The following is a 17163-nucleotide window of genomic DNA, read 5'->3' as shown; positions in this document are numbered from 1 at the left end:
CCTGTAAGGAAACCACCTTGTACATTTGTACTGATGAAATCCCGATAGAATTCAATGCGTGCGGTAGCCAAAATTCTTCCTCCTTCTGTTTGTGATGTTGTGCGTTTCTTTGGCTCCAAAACATAACCTTCATTACACCATCTTTGTTGGGTTACTACCTTCTGCCTGGTGAGCTTTCTGCGCCGAAGTTTTAGTCAGATAGGTTGAGAATGCTCTTTGAAGACATGATGCTAAAGGGGCCCTGTTCGATGCGAACGCACAACTTCGGGCGTTAGACGCAAGACGCAACACTGTGCATCTAGTCCCTGGGAGTGATTTTTGATCGGACATCTCTTATAAATTATAAAGGGTTTTAATAAAATGTACTATGGGTTACTACTCAGTTGCAAAAAAATATGTAGCTGGATCTGCTATTTTTTCAAATCCTATCATCGGTGAAAGTTACCCTAAAGCTTAATGACACCAAATTCTACAATAAATTCAAACTAAACATGACTGAAAGGTCAACTCGCTCTTACGTACTAGACATCGACGGTAGAAAATTTTGTACTGCAATTATTAATAAGCTGCAGACGTACGCTCTAAACGACAAAGTTCATAAATTGAACTTAAGACTGGCCAATGCACTCTCACACAAAAATTTATTAATTTTTTTGCTTTAAATGCGCAGACCATTTTTTTCTTTTAGGAATGTGTTTTCCGGGGTCATGAAAAGATAAAATGTCAGTTAGAATATTTTTCAAAATGGAATCTCACACGTATCAGTCATGTCTGAAACGGAGCAGTTAAAGCTTATAAAAAAACATTTTTTTTTTGTCGTACAGCTGCCATGAGTTCATTGTGCACAACAACCACATCGCAGCTTAGCTTTGGCCTTAAATTCTTCTAAATTATTTTCGTTCACGTACATCGTGTCTTTTAAAATGCAGAATGAAGCAGCGCCGCACACATTCTGAGGAACCCGTTGTTGACCTGCAAATGTCGGGATCAACACAGGCAGGAAAAGCTTAAATCTACTGCAGAAGTATTTGGTCGTCAGCGAAACTCTGTCTTGAATCCAGGAACTTCGTAAAAGAGGAGGATACTCAGTCACAAAGCTAGCGCTGCGATGCATAGGCATTGTATACGTAACTACTGCCTTGGTGGACTGCCCGTGGCCCAGCCGTATACATCGTTGACAAGAAATCTAACCGCGGGAACTTGTACTTGAAACAATTGGCTAGCGTTCCCTGTACTGGTGCGCAGATTTCTCCCATGTTGCCGCTGAGAAGGAGCTCCGCATACCCGACCACTCCTTTCGGGGCCTGTTGTGCTCAAGGCTTTCTTTTACTTCTTCTGAATCCCATCTTGTCGTAAAAAAAAAAAAGTCCTATTATTTTAGTTAGAGAGGTTAGTAGAGGATTTTGGTAATGCAATAGGCGAGTTCAGCATCAAATAAGGTTGTCAAATAGGCCCGCAGGTGATAAACACTGCACTCATGAATGAATTCAAATGTACAAAAGACTATCACTTAATCATTTTCTGAAAGTTAAACGATTTATTAAACGCAATACGAAGATGATTGAGCAAGAACTGGAGAGCAGAACTGAGTCATTGATGAGAGACCTCAAAAGTAAAAGTGGAATTTTCAAAGGTTTATTTTTATTAGTACAATAACTCTGGTAATGCCATAACGAGTACAAAAGCGAATATTATGCCATAAGGGATAATTGATTAGGTGTGCTTCAATGCTTTGCCCTTCCTAGAAGACATATGCTACAGCATAAGGTGCGCGACAAAGTAAAGCGTTGTAGTGCGTTATTTGTGAGACAGGCTCTCAAAAAACGAATAAGAAAGAAAGGTAAAAACGTTTTTTCCTGCTTACGAGCAAATAAAGACTGCGCTTTTAAATATGAGGTACAAGAAGCCAGGCCTTGAAAAAAACGGTAAGCAGCAATAATTAAAAGGTGAATCGACACTAAACTACATTGTTATGTTTTTATTTATGTGGTGGCTTATCGCCACCATAGAGGGTAGTGGCTAAACATATGCTGACGTCAATTCGGGACAACTGTGAACTTGATAACATACAGGAAAATTTAATGTTCCAAGAGGGCTTTAAAAGAAGTATTTTGTTGCAGCATGGTTCAAAGTTCAATGTATGGTATGTTTGCGATGCAGAGAAAGAGGGTGAATGAGACAGGTGTAATCTAAGCTGCCATGAGCTTAACATTGGAGCAGTAATATCGGGGAAAAAGGAGAGATCTAACCAGTTAAGATGACCACAAGAAGACTGAGTGTCGTACTTAAAGTGTTGAACAATATAAACGAGAATCGTTGGAAACAATAAAGATTGACGATCCATTTTTTAAGGACAGCGGCTTCTATATTAGATGTGAAGTGAGTGTACTAGGCCGAAGGGAAGAAATGTAATTGCTCATAAAGCATCATGGCAAACTGCAGGCAAGAATTCAAGGTTGCGGTTACTGATATGTTAATATTTATCGCACATATTTAGACTAGGTTGATTTTACCTAATGTTATGAACCACTTAAAATTATAGAACGGTGTTAAAGAATGGTTCTGTAGGATAAAGCTGAATAAAGACATGACAGGTACGTGCTACTAACATTATTTTGCACATAGCCGCAAAAGTTTCGTATATCGATGTTCTGTCCTGTGCAGGCTTCATCAAGGCAAATTTAAAATTTACTGCACGATGAAAGTCAGATATGTGTTTTTATTTGGCACTATAATCACTGAAAGGCCACTGTGTGGAGATTGCAGTCCTGTAGCTTTGATATACCCCAAGTAGAGCAATACCCCTGGCATACAACCATGGCGGCGTACAGAGTAAAGAAGACAAAAACGTCTCTTCGCGATTAATTTCAATGAACAGTCATTACTTGCAACATATAGAAGTAACCACTTGAAAATCGTTGATCTGTTATGTCGTTGTAGGTCACTTGATAAGCGTTCTACTCCTCCTAACAAAGACACCGTTTCAGTCTCTTTCGGCTTCCATCAGATGGAGCCTGATGTAAGATGCGCCTTTGTAATTTTCAACGCTGTGACATGGTTATGCATCTCCTTGGGCTGAAATTAGCTATATGGCTTAATTCTTAAATTATTGTGTTTCTGATGGTGTACTGAACGTTTGGGCATTAGATCTAGAGTTACAATAAAACACGTCATTTATTAAGATCAGCTTCCATTCTTTCGTCACCAGGTTTGAAAAGCATTAGGAACAGAGAATTTGAAATACTCAAGCGAAATGCTTGAAAATATATTAATAATGAGTGAACAGTAGACACGAATAACAGTTTTAATAAACGCAAAGTTTTTTTTTATTTCACGACATATTTGGTTCATAAAACAATTGGGACTAAACCTTGAAAAAAAATTGTATTAAAATAAGGCTTTCTTCTTAAAGAAATCGCGCTAATGTAAGGTATTGAAAATAATACCAATTCATCGGGTTGGAAAAGCGTCCGCATGTGTGCAATGCACTCCATTTTGTATTCTGCGAGCGCAGTTTCTCTGCCTCGGATTATGGATGGCGAATTTCCATTTATTAGTCCAAAAAGTCATATGAAGATTTCAATAATTGGCATAAGCAAGAATAATAGTTGTGCAGCTAAGCACTTCTGGGTATCTGGGATCGGTTCAAATACTCCACCGTGCCCAAGAAAGATTTTACTGGAATATATTGCGCTCGACGATGGAAAAATACGTTGCCAGTTGCAAGAAATGTCAAAGCTACAAATGTCCCACCAAGCTCCATATGGCTTGCTGCACCCTGTGAAGACACTGACAGCTCCGTTCGATCAAGTAGGCATTGACTTCGTAGGTTTGTTTCCGGAGTGCTTGGATGGAAATCGCTGGGTTGTAGTTTGTGCTGACTACCTCACACGTTAGTGGGAAACCACCCCTGTTCTATCTGCTACGGCGCATCAGGTGTGGCTTTTCCTGCTACTATCCGTAATCCTACGAAACTGGCCGCCACGAATTACCATCACTTATTTAGGCCGTCAATTGACCGCTGATGTTGTTGAAGAGCTGATGCATTTGTGCGCCACAACCTACCGACAATGGACGATATACCAACCCTCGACTGAGCGCGTAAACAGAATGCTTATAAACATGCTAGGCATGTATGCGGATACAGATAAGAAGAACTGGGACACCATGCCACCCTTCATCACAAAGGCGTTTAGTACCACGCATGAGACGACTGGGCACTGCCCATTTTTCTGCTGTTTGCCAGTCCACCACACGCTACTCCCTGGATACTATCCTGCCCTTCTCGAGCCGTGAATATCCCTGCCTGGCTAAGACCTTCTACCTCGCCGAAAGAAGCTCGGAGAATCGCCTGCTTACGCTCTGGTGCATCACAAGAGCGCTTCAAAGTACGCTATGATGCCATTCACCGGCGTGTCACGTACTGTATAGCAGATTTAGTCTGGCTGTGGCGCCCAGTTCGGAGACGCGGCCTACGTTAAAAACTCTTGGCCCACTATGACGACCAACACGTGGTTGTCAAACGGGTCAGTAATTCAACTTATGAAATGGCCCGCCTGACCGTACCAGGTTTTAGATCTGCCAAAACCTACTCTGTCACGTTGTCCGTTTGAAGCCGTATCAGCCTCGCACGACTAATGAATATGCACATGGGCTTCGGCTGAGTAGGGAGATAGGTGGCAGCGAAATGTTCCATGTTGCTGACAACGACAAAGTATTGGTTGGCCGAAGATAGGCAAGAGGCGTTGGTGGTTTGTGGAGGGAGTAGGTCTCACCTTGTCCCGCTGCCACAGCACTGTAATTATTTACACCCTTTTTTATTTCCCCGTAACAATATATAACAACGCTGCATTCCAAGGAAGCTAAAATATGTATTTCAAATTCAATCCTTCATTTTCTAATAATTTCGTGCTAAACGAATGACATAAATAAACAACAGTAGGGAAATTAAAAATCGGTATGCCCACACGCTGCCCACAGGGGCCTTCTTAGCACTCTAAGTGCTCACGGTAAATGAAACATGTCGGGGCCTTGCTGTAAAATAAGCTTCATGCAGATCCGCCAGCGTATTGAATCTCATAGTAAGCCAAATGTGACTTACTTAACAATGGGGCTTAACACTGTGCAAGGCTTCCATCCCAACTTAGAAGCTGGTATTTTATTTTTGTAATATAACAGCATTTTTCAATTTATAAACTCTGCACGTAGCCATTCTAAGCATATTTATACATTTATTAGAAAATGGATGTTTCTTTACAGTCACATTCATTTTAGTTTTGAAGAATGGATGGGCAATGTGCAGAAAAAACTAAGCTCCCTTGCCAGTATGCAGCAGACTACCTGAAAGTCTTCTTTGCATTACTGCATTTAAAGATATACAAAAGGCCTGAGCCGAGGGCGAGGGACTAATCAGCTCAATAAAATGTCATTTAACTCTTCCAGCATCGCAATGGATGTTTTCAGAAAAAGTATTGAGCTGATTTGGGCAGCCTAAAGTGAGCCAATTATAACCACCCCATATTCGTATAGCAATAGGATGAAATATATAGAATGCTGCTCTGATTTACTGACATTGCCACTGTTTTGGCATTTGATAATTATGGTTCAGGGCAGCCGTGAACCATACAACATCGAACTCTCACAGACATCAATAAGAAATCTCTAAATGGAGCGTTCCTGTACACCTCGCGTTGACCTCATTAAGGCTAAACAGGGCTAGTCCGCATTGACATCAAAACAGCCATCTTAAGCGGCACCCACATCTTTCGATATATGGAACGAAAGTGGGTTTTGATGCGCTGAATGCATTATAAAAAGAAGCCGATTGCTGTCATTCATTCATTATTTGACAGACGGCTCAAAGGCATCATGGACCCCATATTGTCCCCTTAGGGGGCTCCTGCTTGAAGTGTGTTTTGTGTTACTTAAGTGTTCTCTATGTTGTCGACACTGAAGAGAATTTGCAAGAAATCTAATCGCGTCAGCGGTTTTTGCGGCTATGGGAAATATTATACTTTTCATCAAGTGTTTTATACTCACCAGATGTCTTCATTCAGGAATATCTGCTAGTAAATATCGCTTTTGCCGAAGCAGTCATAGCAACTCGTTCAAGAAAATACTCACATTGCAAAATACTGAAAGATGTTTTTCGTTTAGGCTAGCAGAAGTACCGAGGCTGGTACGCTCTTGAAGTCAAAAAGTTTATTCCAAAGAAGACATGCGTCAGCAAAAGCCCACCATGCAAATCACTGAATGAAGACGCATACGTTAGGGGCTCTGCTGACGCAAATAAACTTTTCATTTCTGATATTCAATGCAGGAATATATTTACCGGCTGCAATTCCATCTTTTAGTTGTCAGCCTAGAACACCAGGAAAGATCTCAGCATGGCTTTGTCGCGGCATGTGTGTCTCAGCATGAGTGACATAAAGTGGATGCGTGATATGTCATATAAACAATGGAATGGAATAGGCGCTTGGCAGCATTTACGTCCACGTAAGCCGGTTTTTCGGCACCAGATGCCACCAATACCACAAGATATTTTGTTACTAAAGTAAAGGCGGGTAACATATCGAATATAACGCGCCATCATACATTTCGCAGCTTCCAGTTAATGACATTAACATCATATGCTTTTCTAAACACCCCAAATTTTTGCGTGCCTAAACAGGCAGATGCTAGCAATGAACTAAAATTTTTAAAATACGCTTTCAATTTCACAGAATATTACATCCCCGCTTGAAGACCGAAGTCAGATTTCTTTGAAATTTGCAATTACTGATGTACGTGGCAACCTCCTACGACTGACTGACCCATCAGTTGATGAAGACATGGGCAGCATGATGGTGCCTAATGTTCGCTGCTGTTGGTGCGACTGACTAAGAAGGAAAAGTGCAGGAGCCTCCCAGCTGGCTGTAGCAAATCTACCACGGCTGCCTTGTACCACAGAGAAGGGTTCAAATTTCTCGCACAGGGAAGCAGAGGATATATGTATATGTCGCAATTGGCCATGACGTACTACCGTTGGGGCGAGGTCGACTATGGCGCTCCGCTTTGGCCATGAGCCTACACCTCAGCCATCGAAAGCATCTAGGTTTTCTACCACGGTGGGGTTAAAAAAAACCACCCATGGCTCTCGCGGACGGAGTGCGTACCTGATCGTGAAAGATGCAGACACGCTAGAGTGTAGCTAGACTAAATTAGCGAACCACTGAGTCTTTAACTTGCTCAATCATTAATTTCAACCCTAAATCCCTTAAGACATTCTTGAAAGACTCAGGAGCAGGCATGGGGCAATGCCCGCAAATACAGCCGAAGCGTAGCTTTATGCGTATCTGGTTGCATCCCAGAAGCCACGGTAAAAAGGTAAAAAGAGAAAGAAAATAACCAACGGCTGTATAGCTGCTTTCCTATGGAGTGGCCAGAAAAGCCCAATGCTTTCGCTTTGCCATGGTTTGAAGGCCCAGATTTGCTGTTATTCTATGCATCTATGTTATCCGTTCGTCGCACCTGTCAGGATTCAGAGAAGGTACACAGCTGCTCATAATCTGCATAGGCGCCAAAGTGGTGTTGTTTTATACTGTAAACTAGCAATGAACTCCGCGAAGTCAACTGCTGAAATAAAAAAAAAATATCATAAAAATTTTCAAGGTCCTTCGAAACATTTTGCTATAGTCCCAGTAAGCTTCATAAGGCAGGACAAGACCAAATATATATGAAACGAAGTAAACAAAATAGAGCCACAGGTACTGCTCTGGTGCATTTATATAACTTATATTTAACACAGTGTTACTTGTTATAACAGTCTACTCGTTTGAGAACTAAGATACCATGTATACATGTTCGCTGTACTAGATCATGACGCGGCAGACTGAAGTGCTCGCTAGGTCTACATAAACCACTCTCAATATTTAACCATATTTGGTTGTCAGCAGTCGGATGATCCTAAAATAGTTTTTCTTTTCTAATACTTGCAACATGCTAATATTGCAAAATTGGCTGCTTTACTAGTGAAATTTTACTAATAGGGACGCTCAAGAAATGTAGCTATAAGTAGCGGAGAAGCTACAGAAAGGTAGAACAATTCAGAGTGTCATGCCATTTTCTCTTCTCGAAACTATTGGCTGCGTGACACAAGCAGACGGAATGAAGCATTTGCTGCTTGGCAGTGCTTTCTATATGTAGCTCTTGATTTGCGCCGTCGAATCTTTATACGTCATGCGATGACGCGGAACCCATTTAGGGTTAGAGCCTCTCCTGCCGGCAGTATTCTCCTCAGAGAAGAAATTATTTAGAAGTTACCCTCACTTGCTTAAGACTGCGGTTCGGAATTCTGTCCTTTTCTCGTCCGGTTCAACTGTCAATGGTCATGCCCTAAAACTGGTGGGCGAGTTATTGGCAATAATAGCACGACCGAAATATTTGTGTGCTAACACTACTCCATCTGGGTTATACTAACAAATTTTATTAGCATATATTTAAATATCCTTTTTTTCATTTATTACAAACTCAATAACCTTCAAATGTTTTCAAACAAATTTACGAACTGCAATTTCTAATACCGAGTTATATAGAGCACAGTGTAAATCGACACTATGGATTCCATTCCTACACGTGCACTGAACTCTGGCCAATTACAACTGAGCACCGATGTTAAAAGTAGACATGAGCATCAATGTGGCGCAGGTCCAGCTGGTGGCTTGAAGAAGTCATGGCCAGATTCTGATTATTCGGCAGGTTTTGTGTGCTTAGTACAACGCACTGCGTGTTTACTTCCTACGAGAGAAGCTTATTTCATAATAATGGTCCGCTGAGAATAATTCGCTCATCTTACGTGTTTAACTCTTACCACCCCTATAGCGAGCAGACGCATTATTATGCCTTGTTCAAAGCGGAGATGTATATCTAGTTGCTGCAGCCTGTTGAACGAGGGGGTCATTCCCAGAAGCTACACTTGTATATATCTTGTAGCGCTTTGTCGGTTTTTTTTTCAAATAAATCAGCATTTTTAATGCGATTTACAAAAAAAAAAGCCAATAGCCAAGTCATGGCAAGTAAAGGAACAAAATCGCAATATGCGTTAGCATACCTAATTAGCGTTTAACTTAGCCATGCAAATAGAAATTAGTGCTTTCATTGGTTTTGTTATGGACATAGCTATAGTTTTGGTGATCGAATACAACTTTTTGGTAAATATTTGGCTTTTGGTGCGTTCCACAATCACGACTATAAAGATATCTTTCTTCCATCAGTGATGTCTCTAAATGGGGCGTAGAGAAAAAAAGAAAGGGGTTTTTGACGATGCTATTGAATAATATGTATTTTTATCCTTGAATAATGTAGCTATATTTCGCTGGCATATATGTAAATCAGCACTTCGCTCCTCTTCAGAAGGCCTTGAATATCAGTTGACTCTTGTCCGCGTTCTAACGAAAACTGAGAATAAAATGTACAGAAGGTATTAGCAAGGCCGAAACGCAACACAGAGTATAAATCCACAGATGGTAACTGCTTGTTAGGATGTGTGGGCTGTAGGGTCTGCGGAAATGCAGTTTATTTTCTGATGGGAAGATTTTACAGTTCTGTGTCTTGAAACAAGGTCAGGCAAATGGGTAAAACTTCCAGAATATGTTTAACCCTAGGAATGATGTTTCATGCTCCAAATATACGGGCCAGTCATGATCTTTGTAACATTTTATGAGAAAGAGGTCGTAATGTACCTACAGGATTGCAATCCCTGTTCTTTTGTTTATCTTCCAAGGTGGATTAGAATATATACAAAATGACTCCACGATTGGAGCAAGGCCATTAAGAGCAGATGATTCAATAAGCTAGAACACTTAAAATAATTAGGAAAATAGAGAGACCAACCTAAGATGTTTTACACCTACCTAATGAGCATTCTTTTTCTATTGCTACTAGTGTGCTGCTTCATGGACATTTGCTTCCATTCGGAAGACTCAGCTCGAGGTATTGCGTATGGCTGAACCATGAAGCACATGATTCTGTGTTCCATCATCATAATTTCTAAGTTCGCTGTTTTATGCCACCCCTCAGGATAGTTTGTACTCCGTTGCATAAAACTAGTTCAAATATTTGCGAATTCCAAGCAGCTTTTTGCCACTATTTATGGGAGGAAATGTCATATTCAACGTAACTCGTAATAATAGAATTTTAAATAAAACGCAAGATTTGCATGTCTCTGGCAGAATAGACAATAACGGCCAGTCCACTTTCAGATTTCTGAACAAATATTATTACATATTCAAAGTCATTTACCTGGTTTTCAACCACCATTTTATATAAGTGTTCCTACTCGATTCATATTTTCTTCCCTTTTTGTCGTTGTAAATCTGATATCTTGATATTGCCCAGCAGAATACAGCCACGTGAATGAAAAAAGTAAATGCTTCAATTACTCTTCTCATGAAATCGGTTTGGATATTCTCTATTATTATGCGATTCTGGTTTGACTTTTCATCATCCACCAGACTAATGATCTAGCTCATAAATTAACAACTAAGAGAACGAATTCTTTTTCATGCTCAGAGCGTCTGCCCAACGGGAAATAAAAGAAGCAACACAGCACGTATACTGTCGGACACTGCTCTTGACCGCTAAATATCATCTAGACAATTGCTAATAGAGTTCACAGCCCTACCTTTGCGCATTTCTAAGCTCGTATTACCAGACAATTGAAATGTCGGATGTTCACATGTTCAGTTCTATTGTTGTGATGAAAGAGTCTAAAATCCGAAACTCCATAGATAGTAATGTACTCATCTCTCGCCTAACCTAATCGTATGATGGTATTTGTGACTTTTGCACCTTCCTTGAACCATTGCTCGTAATAATGAATCCAAGGAAAATGATATTTAGAGCATCGTATTTTTGGATATATTCACTATATATTCTCTACAGTTGGAGTCTTCACTTCTTCTGATTTCGAACAAATATTTCTAGAAAGGAGCCTGAAATTTTAACAAACATAAACAGTTCGGATAACCATTTTAAAACGTTGCCCATTTCAGAAAACATGCATTCTAAGTATAAAATGTAGCAAGTGTTATAAGCGCGGACGCGATAGTTTTTGTACCATAGTATCAATATCGTCCACGTTATATATTTCACATAAACATGCATTCTGTATTCGTTCTATGTAGATAGGAAGGCACGATTATTCGAGGGGAACGGTGTCTGCGTGGCGTGGACTAAGCGGGACTGACTTCGAATCCCGGATCAAAAGTTCCTATGGGTCTGCTTCACATCTCACGTGTGGTGTAATTGTTGACAGTCCCTGCAAATCCAGTGGTGAAAAATGGTCTCACGGTATCAAATTACTGAGATGGTGGCAGAACGCTGCTAAAATGACGAGCACTCTATAGACGAAAGGGAAGACGACGCCATGAGATCACACTACCTAGCCGATTTAACAAGAGCGGCTTTTTGAACTTGTGGATTTCAATGGAAGGTTAAATGAAATTTTGCCCCAAAGATCAATTGAATTCTGAATCATACCTGCTGCCCCGGGCCATGAAGGCACATTGTTTGGCTTGCTAAGGGTGGCTTTATGTCTATAAAGGTGATACTTTAAGTTATAGGTAATTCGAAGCAGAATGCTAGATGGCATTTTTGAAGTAACATAGGCGCACATTTATGCTCAATAATTAAGTGAAATCAGAGTTCATGTGCGCTAGCGAGAATCTACAAGGGGGTTGGGGATGGAACCATCTAATCTGTTGAGTCATAGCATAAAGGTGGAAGTTAAGTTTCCCTTCCACTTTATGAACTCTTGTATTACACATGCTGATTACAATAGAGTTGTAATGTACCACGGTTGAAAGTGCATCTGCCGCACCGTGGTGGCATAGTGGTTAGGGCGCTCGACTTTTGTGCCAGGTGCACAACGCAAGGTGCCCCTGTGCTGTGCGATATCACTGAAAGTAAAAAAATCCCTGGTAACGAAATTTCCGCCGCCCTCCACTACGGCGTCACTCAAAGCCTGATTCGTCACGGCATGTTGTACCAAATACAATTAAACATAAATGAAAGCCCAAATCACTTATTTATAAAGCTCAAATTTACCCAGCGTTACAGAAGCGTCAAGGTAGCCTTCGGCACGGCATACGAAGGTCCTACGGATAAGGATTCCTCCCTCGCCGTCCTATTTCAAATCGAGTTGAGCTGAAAGCACCAGCCAACTCGACCGCATCATGTGGCTTCTCGAATGAGTGAAGCCCGACAACCATTCAATGAACCCTAATGACACCTGGCCATTGAAAATAGGCAGAGTCTTACACATATGTTTCGCTTTCAACCTGGCTCTGATACTACCATCGCCGCATTTTCTGGAGAGCAGTACTTATAAGGTTTGTTGAACCAGAACACCCGACAAAACAACTTGTTTGGTGTGGTGTGGTAGGTATACCAGGATGAGAAGTATAGTTCGCTGTGAGTGCTGTATAATACATTTGAGAGTATAGCAATATTTTGTAAATATAAACCATTTTTACTTGCTGAATTGCAAGGGTCGCGAAAGCGGGAAGATGAAAATTGGTGATAGAGATTTCATCGTTATGCTTTGCCGCACATGACACTGAAGACGTTTGGCGCAGCAATGTTTGCTGCAGGTTGGTGGCTAGATTTGTTTGCCATTAGCTTAAGCAGAGAAAATACGGCACCAGATCGATGGCATTTCATTAATTCAATATCTAGTGTGTACTGAGTATGCGTCACCAAGGAGAGTACATTGTACACTCAATGTGGATCACGAGCCAAATCTCTAACTCTGTAGTGAGCTCTGGTTAGGTGCTCATCTTAGCTTAGGGGGCTTGATGTTTAAAACATGGCGAATTCCAAATGAGTATAAGCGCATCTAGTACTGGCATTCGCATACTATATAGAGTATGCATACTGCAAAGCGATGATAGCGGTAGACTTTGATGTAGTTATTGAGCACCCCTGAAACAAATTAATGGATATGAACGGAAGGTCTAGAACGGATTAATTACTGCTATCGCGTTGTGGCATTAATGGTTGAGCTAATGTGTCCTTCCTCCTAATTTTTGCAGGAGTTGTAGAGATGCGTAAAGTTTACGGTATAGTTAGAATATTGTTTGAGACATACGTCCCGTGACATCCGTGGCATATGCATCGGCGAATGAAAGCACACTTTTTAATTTACCTCAAAGTTTAATTCTTCGGCAACAAATGAGGAGCACCTAAATTCCGTCTTTAAAGGCATGATTCACAGTGTTAAAAATTTCAAGTAACGGCACTTCATGCGGACCGTCGCTTCCGCAAAAAGAATTTTCCACTGAATGGCGAAACTTAAATTATGTCACTGCGTTATCTCGGACTAAGAATCACATTTATGTTTATTTAACTTCTTGAGGATGCTGAGCGTGCCGGCAAAAAGCCAGTCGGAAGGCTGGACGAGGCCGACATACCCTACAGAGTCATTGCAGTAGTACGCAACATCATTCCACATAATAGAAAACAAAAAATAACCCATTTCGCATTAGCCACGAATCAGTTCTGAACACTTATTTAGTTGATGCGAGAAAGTGTAGTTCAGCATTTGGTAACCATATTTTGTGCGGATCTTGCGTACAAGCAATTCGGATCTCATTCAAGTAGCGATATTGATTCTCTGCGATTCAATCCTTTCTGCTTTGCCTTCGGGCATTCGTTTTTCTGGGCACTGGTTTCATACTGCCGCAATAGTAAAGTTTAATTTTAATGCGGAAAGCGGGTAATTTTAATACAATTGAAAATTGGTTCAGTGTGTTAAACTCTTGTATCACTGAACAATTCGAACAGCTCTCTTTGGAGCAGATATAAGCGGTTAATATTAGTGAAACGGTGGTACCGTACACCAAAAAGCATTAGTTAACAACAGAAGACAACAGCGCCGTATGCAGCCATTTTAATACTTTTCGGCAAAAAAAAAATTCAGTCGAGACGAAATACCAACAACCTTAGACAGCTTGTTCATCATTTGAACTCCATCATTCCATCGCAAGTTCTCGTTTATAATAGCACCTTTGCTTTTTACCGCCGAGATAGTTTAATTGCACGACGCATAGATTTTTAATCATAGTAATTTCGCAGATTTGTCAACTTGTTTGGGACCTGAACAGCGTCGGTTTCGTTTTTTTTTTCAGTTTTTATGCCTAAACGAATAGTTTGAGACCACTCAAGAAGCTACCGTAGGCATTCTGAGGCCTGTTTGTGATGATCTCACAATTGGCCAGCTCTAAAAACTAAACTGATGTCTCCAGCTTAAGTGATAAATGTTGGCAAATTACTGATACAGACAGCCTCGTAGACATAAATACGAAGTACCAAGGATTAGGTAATACTACCTTGCACGACATTATAAATGACGTGTTTGACATCTTTAAGAAAAAGTTTATTTTTGAGTATCTCAGTATATGACGCTATACTAATGGTCACGAATGTTTAGCAGTTGCATTTTGAGTATGACTACCCTGAACACATAGAACATGCATAGAAACATGATCACATGCATACTTAGACCTCAATAGTGCACATTTAGGTGTGTATTATTGAAGACCAGATGCTCCGCGACACAACGGACGTCCAAGAAAAACATAAGTGTGCAGTAGGCATCGTTCGTTAGCTAATCAAACCCCGCGGCCTTTCCCGGATATTCTCTCACAGCAGTGATTGTATATCCACGGTGGTTCTTTTACAAATATTTATGGTGAATTCAAATCACAGAACCAGAGCGGCCCGCACACTCCCCGACAGAGCGCCCGAATCCAGCAGAGAGCATGAGTTCCGACTCCGCGTTCCGAACACTCGTGCACCGGCCGGGGCAAGTAGGTAGCGCTCGCGAACTGACGGAGGAAAAACCCGTCATTCCTTGCGCTCTTCCTGTCTACGGGCCGTATCGTTTGTTTTCAAAACTGTAACGCTTCTAGATGTTGACAGCAACAATCTACGCGATAATTTGCTTGATGGTCGCATAGTCAAACGAGGCCACACACGGTCAGACTTCCGCGGCAGTTTTTCGAATAAGACAGTCGCGGTAGTCGCGGTGCGCCGTTTTCAGGCGCCCAAACATAGCACTAATTGAAAAGCTTGAATCTTCTGAAATTGAAGCACACACAGATAGTTTTGATGTCGCCCTTCTAAATGAGGCTGTTCTCCAACCCGCTGTCCCCAATAGAGAGCATTAGTTCGCGACGGGATTTTGCATCGAAAGCGGCGGCAAATACTGACCGTCTGCTAAAAATCACAAAGGGCGGCGCCTGCGCGGCCTAGGCTACAAGCGAGCGAAAATGGAGAGCGCCGCTGAAGGAGTACGTCACGCAAACTTCTGGCTGGTTCCGCTGATTTCGGCGGAGCACTTTTTACTGCTCCACGGACGTGTCCACGGAACGAGCTTGGCTCAACTATTGCTCCCCTCTGCCTTTTGAAGACTTGATCCGTGTTCCGGATCTGCGTTTGGAAGACAATTGCTCTGAAAGGATCAGAAAACTTTGCTTTGGAAGTGCTCCAACCCTGCGATTGGAATTCACCATTAGTCGTGCCCGCCCGTAAATGTATAGTAAGCGCAGCCGATTACGCGCCGTCGACCATGGTGACTCGTCTCGTCATCGCTGTCGAAATGTTCCAGGCTGTATGGCGAGACTATGGCTAAATGAAGGGTATGAGAAATGCCATTAAGTCAGATATCTTAGTGTGTATCAAGAATCACATGCGTCCGAATGCGAGCCAAAATGTGAGGATTAAAAAACGTGAAGTATTATGAATTAGTTTCGAGAAAAACCTATGGGATATTCATGACACATCTGATTTACACCATAAACGTTGGGAGGGTCGATAAAATAATTACTAGTTTCTACACTTGAAAAAAAAAAAGATATGCAACAATTTGGATATGCTGACAAAGGGAAGTTTAGGTTCTTAGCCAGCGGTTGGTGCAGTGTCGAGTTCTCGGGTGGCAATAAAACAATTTCGCTTTGAGTTCTGGCGCTGGCAGGATTGTTGTAATATTTTTTTATGTTAACACGCTGATTTACAACGAGAAACTTGCTTTCATCCCTGGTATTTGTTTTTTTCTCTCAAAATCAGGGCTCTACATTCATACAGGGCAATCCTTTAGGTTGTCTTCTGTGTTTCACGAAAGTTCAACCTCAATATTAAACAGGTAATGCAAATCAGGTATAAAATTTGTACAAAACGTTTAAGCAGGGCAAAGGTAAATCAACCTTCCACAAACTTATCACAACGGGAATGCTAGATTTTTTTCTCTAACAACGTCGAGATTGATGTGAAATCTTTCTTTAAAAGTAAAGCCTCCCAAGCTTTGAATAAAACGCTGTATTCAGGCCGTGCTAGCCAAACGCTGCCGAAGCACAATGTTTTAATTGTTGAATAATTGTAAGTGCAATTTTTTAACAATTTTAAAACTTACAAATTTATTCTTTGGCACGTCCTCTCTTTGTACTGGTGTTCTGTTACGTTAGTTTAAATTGAAACCTATCGATATTAGGCGGCAGTACTAGTACCGTGATATACAGTACTTACCACAAAAGCAAGCCTTTGCTGTTATTGGAATTTAGGTGTATTAATTTCAGTAGCCTTATAAAGACTTCACAATATCCAGCGAAAGCATCACCATTAAACGTTGTATTTGCAAAATTAGATTTGACATGCGCGGAAGCTTACTCTGCGTGCCCTTCATCATGTATTCCCCACATTACACTTACCGCCTGGGTAGAATTATTCAAATCTTCGCTGCATGGACCCCAAGTTGCTTAGGAGGCATTGTTGCAAAACATCTGAGTGCGCAAAGTTTTTTCTGTTTTATAATTTTTTAAAATTAAATATGTAATATTGTTTCTTGCTGAAGGAGATGTGTAACACCATTAATATGGTTGGCTTTCATAAGGCCCGGCTTCTTTACATTTGTAAAAAGGAATTCCTATACACGGTGTACCAATATTCTGGTTAGATCTCTTCTTGATCTTTTTAGTAAGCACAACCAAAAATAATAAGCTGCCGAATAACCTCGCGCAGCCGTGTTTGCTAAAGCACGACCACTTTGATCAGCAAATATAACTTAGAAATCAGCCTGTACCCATTTTAAAAATTTCTTGCGACTTTCCAAGAATTTCTAGTTTGTGCCAG

Source organism: Amblyomma maculatum, chromosome 11, assembly GCF_055883805.1.
Source record: "Amblyomma maculatum isolate TAMU_Amacu chromosome 11, ASM5588380v1, whole genome shotgun sequence".
NCBI lineage: Eukaryota > Metazoa > Arthropoda > Arachnida > Ixodida > Ixodidae > Amblyomma > Amblyomma maculatum.
This window is presented reverse-complemented; position numbering follows the sequence as displayed.